At 49.5% G+C, this 10,515-nt stretch overlaps 1 long non-coding RNA gene across 1 annotated transcript in view; it reads left to right on the top strand.

The window, feature by feature from the left end:
- Positions 1-2,655: 2,655 nt before the first annotated feature.
- LOC135828895 (uncharacterized) overlaps positions 2,656-10,515 on the top strand; it is a 28,158-nt gene continuing 20,298 nt past the window's right edge. Inside the window, exon 1 of the long non-coding RNA XR_010555771.1 lies at positions 2,656-2,727. This is a non-coding gene — a long non-coding RNA (uncharacterized LOC135828895). The remainder of the gene's footprint in view (positions 2,728-10,515) is intronic.

Below are 10,515 nucleotides of genomic sequence, written 5' to 3'. Positions count from 1 at the left end.
CCAAGTCCTCCACCATTATACTTTTGCAAGACTTAGTGAAGTCGGTGATGTAGTCGTCCAGGGACCCGACTGGCAAATGCTCAACAACCGCAGTTGAGCCTGTTCTTGGTCAAGAATAGGTCCGTACGCGCTTCCAATGGCTTCCTTCATTGTATACCAATCTGGGACCAACTGGCCAGCATCGATTCATGACATTAGCCAAATCTGTGCATTTTCTGCCAGATAACTCTCTGCATAGGCCACCTTGTCTTTCGCACTTTGGCGCAGCAGCGCTCCCATTGCCAGCTCCATTGCAAATACCCACTGCCTGAAACCTTCGACTGCACAGGTCAAGACTGGAGGTTCCTTGACGTTTCTGAGCCTGAATTTGCGAGAAAATGGCGGCTCTGAGGTCATCTCAGAGAACTAGCGGCAGTCTCCATCCCGGTCCGGTAGAGGGGGAGCGGACGAAGGCTGCACTGGAGATGCGTTAGCGGGAAGACTGAACAGCTAGAGTTGCAGTCGCGGATGTCCTACAGCGCTTTGCACGTAGCTGGTATACTTTATCAGGGTAACGATGACTTTTAGGACGACATTGACCAAAAAATCGCACGGGTCGAGGACAACCATCCTCAAAGCAACCAGTGTAACTGAATAACCGTTTCAAACGAATAATCAACTCATCTACCCAACACGTTATATTATGACAAATAAGTGTGAAAGCTGGTAATAAGCGCAGTGTGCACCTCAGGTGCTAGGCATGAGGTGAGAACTGTTACACACGTCCGTGGAAGGTTGCGGAGATGTGGGAGCTGGGGTCCTGACTTGCTGCTTTGTCAAGTCTGACTCTCTCCCCCACATAATCTTGCGGGCCACCCACTAGTCGGGTTGCGAACGCCATCAACACCTTCCTTTTCAACTCAATGGGTAGCTCTCCTGGTCTGCGGAGCTCCGTGAGTGGTCACTTCTCCGGCGACTCCCTCAGGAATTGCACCCCAAAGAGAACATACCTCCAAAATGTCGACCAAAATTGGAGAGATCTACTTGCACACATACTTTTGTATTCTCAGACCTGCTCTCCCCTAAGGGTCTCAGGCAACCCAAAAATGAAATTCATTGATATGTAATTCCAAGGTTTATCTTGTATTGTGAGAGATGGAGCCAAACCATACCTAGGCTGACCACTCTTGGTAGGCTGCAAAATGCCACATGATTCGACGAACCTCATGCCTGAGAAAACCCGAAAAGCAAGGCTGGGCCCTCTCTCCAATTTTTGCAAGTAGGTTTCCTTTCGGTCTACGAGTACAACCATGGGAGAGGGCTCGTTGCATAACTTACGGACACCTTGGAACTGGCGACCACCTCGAAATGGGCCCAAAATTCGACTGAATATTGGGTCGAAAAACGAGCGCTGCTAAAACGTACACGATGGAGCTAAGAACAAACCACCACCATGCAAATATGGAAGTATGCCTTGTTCTAATTTGTGATCTTATAATCTTGTTCAAGTTCCTCCAATCACAAACCGACTGTAAAGAAGTGTATTCTCCATCGGTTGCTATTGAACTGGCCTGTGATTCCGCCAAGCGTGCCAAAGCTGCTGCTGCAAATCGTCGCGTAGAAATCGATGATTTGCGGTGTGCTGACGTTCATAGGATGCTAGATACATCAACTGTTCGCCACCTTGAGCACCTTTCCGCCAAGGGTGTCTCTGGCTAGCTGAACACTCTGGCATTGAAGGAGCATGGTGTCAGCCTGTCGAGTTGTGACTTCCGCGATGCCATTGCATTGACGTATGGATGGACTCTGAAAGATGTACCATTAACGTGTGTATGGCGAAAGGATTTCACTCCAGCACATGCCATGTCTAGTTCGACGGGGGGGGGGGGGGGGGGGTCTTACCCACCGTCAGGAACAATGCTACAATATTACGAAGTGTGTGACATCTTTGCTGATTTGCTAACTAAAGTTTTCCCAGAGGTAGTGATTGAACCTTTGTTAGCTCTCTTTCAGAGTGAGGTATTCACTGTAGCCAGTAATCTCACAGCAAATGATGCAAGGTTGGATATTCGTGTACTTCGAGTACGAGGGTTTTGGACTCGTGCGCAAAACACATTAAATTCTATCAATGCATGAGTGTTCCATCCAGATGCAGCTCCACATGCTAGTCAGAATATTTCAGCGCTTTTTCTGCAACACTAGAGGCAGAAAAAATTCATGTTCACCGTGGGGAATTTACTCCGCTTGTCTTGTCCACGGCTGAAAGAACATCCCCAGAATGTTTCTAAAGCGCATGCGTGGCATGTTGGCGCAGCATGACAGCAAACCCTATGGGCACGTGGTGTCATACATGCGATGTCAGCTATCCTTTGCCGTACTTCGCGCAGCCATCATGTGCCGTATGAAAAGCTAGCACCGCGAAACATTGCCCTATCAATGCCTTGCGCCCTTGGCGATGGACTTTTTCTGTGACAGTGCTCGCTTCATTGAATTTTGCTGGGTTTAAGTAGTTTTCCAATTTTCTTATCACATTTTTGCTTTCATGCAATTCTTTTCAGTACTTGACTTGTGTTCTATTCCTCCTATTACGGTTTACCGCCTGGTATGTTAGCGGCCATCACTAAACCCAAATATTCGCAAATATTCTGAATGAACTGTTCTCCTCTCCCTTTGTAGAAACCTGGGCAATAATCAACTTGCAAGCCTTCCTACAAATGTATTTGCCAACCTAACAGCCCTTCAAGTCATGTAAGTTAACCCTTATTCCGGGTTGTTGGATCCCAACGGACCCCAGGGGTATGATTTTTGGTTTTTTTTTACTTTGCTGCATCACATCTTCCTGAAACTTCATGTATTTCTCACAGGCACAATACCCGACGTAAATACTCAATCTGCGGATAAACCTGTTTCGTCCTTTGTGGACTCATGAGCGCAGCACAGAGGAAATGAGACTAAACATGGTGGCAATGAAAATATATTGTCCAAAGCCCTTTTTAATTAAACCAGGCCTGAACGTACCCTGTCAGAGTGCTCAAACTGACAAGTCAGTGAGCTCTGCATAACGCAAACGCCACACAAGAGTGCTCGACTGCTACAAGAGCAGAAGCGAACTCCTCAATCTGTGAACATACCTGTTTCGTCCTTTGTGGACTCATCAGCGCAGCACAGAGGAAATGAGGCCGAAACTGATAGCAGGAGCGAGATACTCAATCTGTGGACAGAGCTGTTCCAAACCTGTTTCTTCCTTTGTGGACTCATCAGCGCAGAACATAGAAAATGAAGCCGAACCTGATAGCAATGAAAAATAAATTAACCCTCGTGCGACACAAGACAGATGAGCCCATGGGGTGGCGCAAGCGTTTATTCCAGCATGAATAATCATGAGCCTGCGATCGGTAATCAAGTATGACGTACATGTACTCAGTATGAGGTCATGACTATTATGATGTACTCATATCACGCATCAGAGAGGCAAGGACAACAGAAGCGACCCGCGGGGTCGTGCGCCGTCGGAACGGCTACGTGTACTACTAGGTTGCTATGGCAGCGGAACACTAAATCTTAGTACATATGAATAGTTCAATGGTGTCGATGTGCGTGCACTCTGCGGCGCGCATCGGCAGCACCCGTGCCTCCAATAAAGGTACCGAATGGCTTGCGACACACAGGCTCTAGTAGTGCTGTGGCATGCCTGAGGGCCTGCGAATGTACGTGCGATATGCCCTGCTAGACCAGCGGCCTACCGCCATCAGGGCATACTTTGGGGCGCCTCGATCTGCCTTGTGTGTGGCTCCCCCGACGCATAAGGAATGGCTGCTGATGCTTGGACCTAGCACTTTGTATAGGACAGCATTGATGTCGTTCGCCGTGAGATGGCGACCATCCTGAAACTTGAAGAGGAGTCGCTTGTCATTGCTACATTTGCTGGACCAAGCGTAAGCCTGCAGTGCTCGGACGGGCATAATACGGGGTCAGGGTAGCGATGCAGCGCTACCTCCTCGCCTGTTGTTAATTGAGACGTCTTCGTCCTCTGGAGCTGCAGAGAGGCCTCCTGCTTGGCTATTCGAAGGTGTTCACAACTCTAAGTCTTGAGGCCGCCGGCACCGTGCGGTGACAGCGACATGTACTCACTCACACATAGCAGGCAATGGAAGGCTATCGTCAGGGCAGCCCATAGCTGTAGTCTGTCTGCTGAGTACAAGGACAGATCCAAGAACTGGTGGAGAGCCTTCAGCTGGTGAACGGTGATCGCTTGGTGCTGGTTTCGTGCCGATGGATGCCTTGGAGGCGACGCTCTCTCCCTCTCTAAGCCCTTGAGCAGGGCTGTGATGCGGCTTGAGGATGGAACCTCGACCGGACCTCCCATGCGACACAAGCCGACCCGATGAGCCACCACGCCCATTCTCCTCCACCACCGCCACCAACGACGGCGGAGCAAGCACAGTCTGAGAGCCAGGATCCGCGGGTTGTGTAGGCAACGGCTGTGTGGTTAATGGTTGTTTTCTAGGTCGCCCTCGCTTTGGTCTTTGTTGTTGTGCGCAAGGTGGAAGTATGTGACGTGGTGTGTGTTGTTTGATGCAGCATCCCGTAGTCGGAATCTTTCGACGTGCTGGGTGGACTTCCGCAAAGCCTTCGATAGCCTGTCTCACCAGTGGATCCGGAGATGCCTGTTGATCTACCCGCTTTGCAGACAATCCTGTCTCATGCATCTCAAGCATGATGGATCATTGGAAAACGCAAATGGTACTGCCTGGTCAAATACCCCGTGCATTCAGTCGCCCAATATCTATCCACCGTGGCATTTTCCAGGGCGATTCCCTTTCTCCACTGCTACTTTGCCTGTCTCTAAATCTGATCAGTGGCGAGTTGACCAGGACGGGTCTTGGCTACCGCTGTGGCCCACCGGCCCAGGTGTGCCCTGTATCGCACCTGTGGTACATGGACGACATGAAGCTCTTCGCCCGAAACGACAATAATCTGCTCTCCATGACCAATGTTGTGGAGTCAATGGGCGACTGCATTGGTATGCGTTTCGACCCGTCAAAGTCTAGCTGGCTCACTATGAAACGGGGGAGAGCCCAGAGCGATCAGCAGTCTGCTCTCCAGACACTCCAGGGTCACGCCATTGCTAAGCTGCAGGCGGAGGAGTCCTACAGGTACCTTGGTGTCCCGGAATCAGCACATTTTCACGCCACCGAATTGAAGACGACAGCAAAGTCTGAGTTCGGCCGCCGTCTTCAATTGATCTGCTCGTCTCAATTGAACGCCAGGAACTTGGTCAAAGCCATCAACACCTTTGCCATTCCAGTCATCCTCTACTCTCTGTGCATCGTTGAGTGGGCAAAGGCAGAGATAGAGGAACTCGACCGACAGACCCGCCAAGCACTGTTTAAAGCACACGCCCGCCACCCAAAGGACTCTGCCGCCAGGGTCCACCTGCCTCGTGACATGGGTGGTCGAGGAATTTTATCATTCCGGGATCTCCTGGATATAACCCGTGTCCGGGTGGCGCGGTACCTACAAGCCCACCCAAACGTGCCACTGTTGGCTGCTGTTAAGCGCCATCACGACAATGATGTGGCACCGTCAAAATCAGTTACACGTCAAGCCTCCAGACTTCTGGGTGAACTTGACCTACCCGACTTGGAGACTGCCACAAAAGTCATTGTCAAGAAGGCCGTTGCTCTCCGGTGCCTTGCCGTTATCCAAGGTAAGCCTCTCTATGACCAGTTCTGGAGACGAGCTTCTGATGCTGGCTTGGACCTGGGCTTGAGTTTTCGCTGGCTGAAATCGCCAACGATCAGGCCTGCGACAGAGGGACTCTTGCTGGCTGTACAGGATCAGGCCATTGCGACCAGGCACTATCAGGTCACGGTCATTGCACGGGGAGACGTTGTGGACATTTGTCGAGTTTGCGGCACTCGCGGAGAAACAGTTGATCACATTGTGGCCTGTTGCCTAGCCCTAGCCAAAACACTGTATATCGAACGGCATGACACGCTCGTCAAGTTGGTGCATTGGGCATTATGCAAGCGGCATGGTCTGGGTCGGCCGGGAAGCAACCCGCTGAAGCATCATATTGTGCCTGTCACGGAAAATCTTGACATGAAGCTCCTGTGGGAGTTCAATATCCCAACGGATACGCAAGTGCGCCACAACCGTCCAGACCTGGTGTTGCGGTCCAGCACACAGGTGCTGCTGATGGATGTCAGTGTTCCATTGGACCAGAATGTGCCCACAAAAATCGCCGAAAAAATAACAAAGTACGCTCCCCTTTGCCAAGAGCTGCGGCGCATCTGGCATGTGGATGATGTCCGCGTTGTGCCCCTGGTTGTTGGGGCGCTTGGTGGACTGACTGGTGTGTCCCTCTCACACTTTGTGTTGGCATTGGCAGGCACTCTGCACATTGAAAGGGCTCAGCAATGTGCTATCCTGGGCACGCTGAACATCGTCAAGTCGGTTCTTGGCATTCGGCATTAGGCTCCTCATGTTACGGGTAGAGCTAGTCCGTATAAACCTCCAATACCGCATTTGCTTTGACATCCATGAATGGATTCGTTCCACAGGACCCAGCTAAGGAGCATCATCGACATGCGGTACCCTAAACGAATTAGCAATGACACTCTGTATAAGCGCTGCGGAGCTGTCCCCATCAGCGACATGATCACAAGGCAGCGCTACAGTCTCGCTGGCCATATCTTTCGTTTGGCCCCAACTGCTCCTCCACAGTTGGCAGTGGATATGTATCTTCGCCTGGCCAACGACGAGGGCACTGAACGCTTCAGGGGTCGACCTCGGACGACTTTGGTAACGGTCTTACAGACGGAACTGTTATCATGGCATGGACTTACCCTCCACCAGCCGCTAGATGTTGACGCAGTCCGCACAATGGCAGCGGACCGACAGGCATGGCGTGGAGCCCGCCCCACCTAACAGGACTGATCAGACATGTTGTATGCATATTTTTATTTTATACTTTGGATGAAGTTTTCCATTAGTCATATTTGTGTTGTTGCTAACGGCTTTTGTTGGCGTCACTTCTGTCATTTCATTGTATCGTATTACTCTTCAGACATCAATCCTGAATGGCATAAGCGAAAGTGGCACCCCCGCCACCTACGCGGACATGCTTTTAATAATAATAATATCCATGAATGTGCAGTATGACGGTCCTCACAGCCTGATTTTTCTCTTGCCATTTGAGTATGTCCGGCGTTCATCTCTTCCTCTATTTCTACAGGTCTATTCCTGTACTGGTAGTCCATTTTTGTGATTACTCTTTTTGTATTCGAATATATCCTGTCGTCCTCGATCTTTTTGTATTCGAATAGGTCCTGGCCTCCTCCATCGTTCTGCTTTTTTCTGTCTGTCTCTCAGTTTCTGCGCCGGCTTTCAATATTAATTTTTGCTTTGGTTTTTACAATCCTTTTTGCTTCGGTCTTCATTGCGTTGGCCATTTATCTATTTTTTTCTCTCATTACCCTTGGTCTCTTTTGGCCCGGTGATGGGGTTCTTACCTCATGTCATGACAACGTGAGTGAAATAAAGCCAACTCCATAATAATATTACTAGCAAGGGTCCCTGGTTCGAGTCCTGGTGGTGACAGTCAATTTTTTCTTCAGACTTTTTCCGTTTGTCTCTTTCCCTCAAACCAGTTAATATTTTATGACTTGGGGCTCCCCGCGTGCTAGTTTGTACGTGAAGTGTGTGGGTTACAGTGAGGGCTGCGTCCCACCCGCCTGTGTGGATTCACAGGAAGTGTGAGTTACGAAGTCTGAAGAAAATGTTGAACGGCCTCTGCTGAGATGACGACTACACCATAGCTCAATGGTTAGAGCATCGCTGGCTACAAGCGAGGGTCTCTTGTTCAAGTCCTGGTGGTGACAGTCAATTTTTTCTTCAGACTTTTCCCGTTTGTCTCTTTTCCTCAAACCAGTTAAGGTGGCTGGGGCGGTACAACTTTTTAGGGATTATTTTGATCACATTTAGACTTCATTTTTGAGTTTATCGGCAAGGTGGAGATGAAATTTGAAAATGTTTTCTGTTGAATCTCTGGAGAAGAGCCTTCTCTAGCCTCATATAGTTTTATTTTTACTTTTGGACAAAATTTGAAAAAGTTTTATGAAAGGTCCGTGAAAAAATAACACGAACCTTTCATAAAACGTTTTCAAATTTAGTCCAAAAGTAAAAATAAAACTATAGTAGGCTAGAGAAGGCTCTTCTCCAGAGATTCACCCGAAAACATCTTCAAATTTCATCTCTGCCTTGCCGATAAACTCAAAAATGAAGTCAAATTTTCCCAAAAAAGTTGTACCGCCCCAGGCACCTTAATATGTTATGACTTGGGGCTCCCCGGGTGCTAGTTTGTACGTAAAGTGTGTGGGTTACAGTGAGGGCTGCGTCCCACCCGCCTGTGCGGATTCACAGGAAGTGTGAGTTACGAAGTCTGAAGAAAATGTTGAACTGCCTCCGCTGGGATGACGACTACACCATAGCTCTGTGGTTAGAGCATCGCTGGCTACAAGCGAGGGTCCCTAGTTCGAGTCCTGGTGGTGACAGTCAATTTTTTTCTTCAGACTTTTCCTGTTTGTCTCTTTCCCTCAGTTAATAATAATAATAATAATAATAATAATAATAATTTGGAAAGGATTGGGAGAACTTCAAATTCAAAGGATCAGTCGGGGAAGTGAACTGCCTGAAAAGAGAAAAAAACGCCAGACCCACCAGTCCTGGTGGGTCTGGCGTTTTTTTCTCTTTTCAGGCAGTTCACTTCCCCGACTGATCCTTTGAATAATAATAATAATAATAATAATAATAATAATAATAATAATATTACGAAGTAGTGGTTGCGACTTCGGCGATGATTTGTAAGAAAGGTGAGCCCGGCGAGCCCGGCGACCTCCGGTGTGGGGAGCAAACCTTTCTTACAAATAATAATAATATTATTTGTAAGAAAGGTTTGCTCCCCACACTGGAGCTCGCGCTATTCCGCCGACTTTACTTGACAATTGACTGACTCACGACTGCCATCCAGAGCACACGAGAAGTCCATCGAACCTTCGACTCGGCAAACCTGCAAGAAAGCACCACTCCCTGCTCAATACACAGTGTTTCGGGGAATTCACCCCTCATCAGTTGAGCTTGAGTAGGCTAAGGAAGATTGTGCCTGAAGAGCACCACTTATATAGTGCTCTCCAGGCACAAACATCACCAGGGATACAAACTTGCAGAGACGCTCCATTTCCAGCGCGACAAACACTTTGTGAACACCAGATAGCAGCGTGAGTCAGTGTCGCTCCTGGACGGTGAGAGGAGTGAATGTACCACGATCCACATTGATTATGCGTTCAGCAAACTCAGATTTCTTTCTGCGCTCGTGCTCTGCCAAAACGCAGCATAGGAAGGCGCATCAGGATGAAATACTCGAACGTCCATGTAGGCGTTCTGGGCCCGGGTCCACAGCCCCCTCGCGCGAATGTCTGCCCGGGCATCATCCGCTGTATTCGTAGACGCGGCGACAAACACCTCACCAGAGAGTGGCGCGAGCACTGGCTCCACAGCAACATCCACGCACACTTCAGTCAGCAAATCAGCCAGGATGTCTCGCACTTCGATATGCCGTATTGTCGAGAATCCTCCAGTCAGGCAGCTCATGGCATGGGCTGCACTAAATGGACGGCCACAGGAGCAGGTTAACGGGACATCCGCCAGTGCCCAGTCGTACCGCAGCGCAAAAGCATCACGGAAATCTCCTTTCGAGAGGTGGTAATCATGGTCCCGCAGTGGCAGTGAGTTGAGCCAGCTGGACACCCCTCGGGACGCCAGGTGGCCAAGTAGACAAGCCCCATCAAGCGATGCAGCCTGCTCCACCAGTTTGAAGTCATTTTCACTTGATGCAGCTCGCTGCTTGCCGGTGCATCTTTTTGCGTTAAAAGCAGCCTCCCTTATGCATTCAGTCCGGCGTCTTTCCCAGGATGTGTTGTTCTGGCTGACTAGCTCAGCAACCTGAGCCTCTGTCATTTTCACTGACGCGCCACGTTCCGTCTGACTCATCCTCTGGAACGACAGGATTTCCAGACCAACCAACCGGGTGGGCAGTCTCAGCATGCGTAAGTCCTCCTCGGTGAAGGCACCACGACCCGTCAGTGCTGGGAAAAACTCGAAAGCGATGATATTGTCTAAGCTCTTGACGCACTCACCCGGGAGGGGCACAGTGCGGAAAAGGTACACCCACCTACACCGTAAACCATAGGTCAGTGCTGCATAGGCAGCATGTGGCTCCGTCTTGGCAAACCGAGACAGCTTCCGCAATTCGCGCGACCAACTATCCACCCTCTTCCTCACCCAGACCAGCAACCGCTTCAGGCTCACCAACAAATGACCCGTCATCCTGTGGTGTGCTGGAGTGTGATATTGTTAGGTACAAGTACATTATGTCATTTCTCTTAGCATGTTTCTTTTCTGTCATACTACTGAGAGTGTATGGCATACTTATTCTATTACAGTTCTCGCTTCATTGAATTTTGCTGCGTTTGA

Source organism: Sycon ciliatum, chromosome 12 (assembly GCF_964019385.1).
Source record: "Sycon ciliatum chromosome 12, ocSycCili1.1, whole genome shotgun sequence".
NCBI classification, from domain to species: domain Eukaryota; kingdom Metazoa; phylum Porifera; class Calcarea; order Leucosolenida; family Sycettidae; genus Sycon; species Sycon ciliatum.
This window is presented reverse-complemented; position numbering and strand designations above follow the sequence as displayed.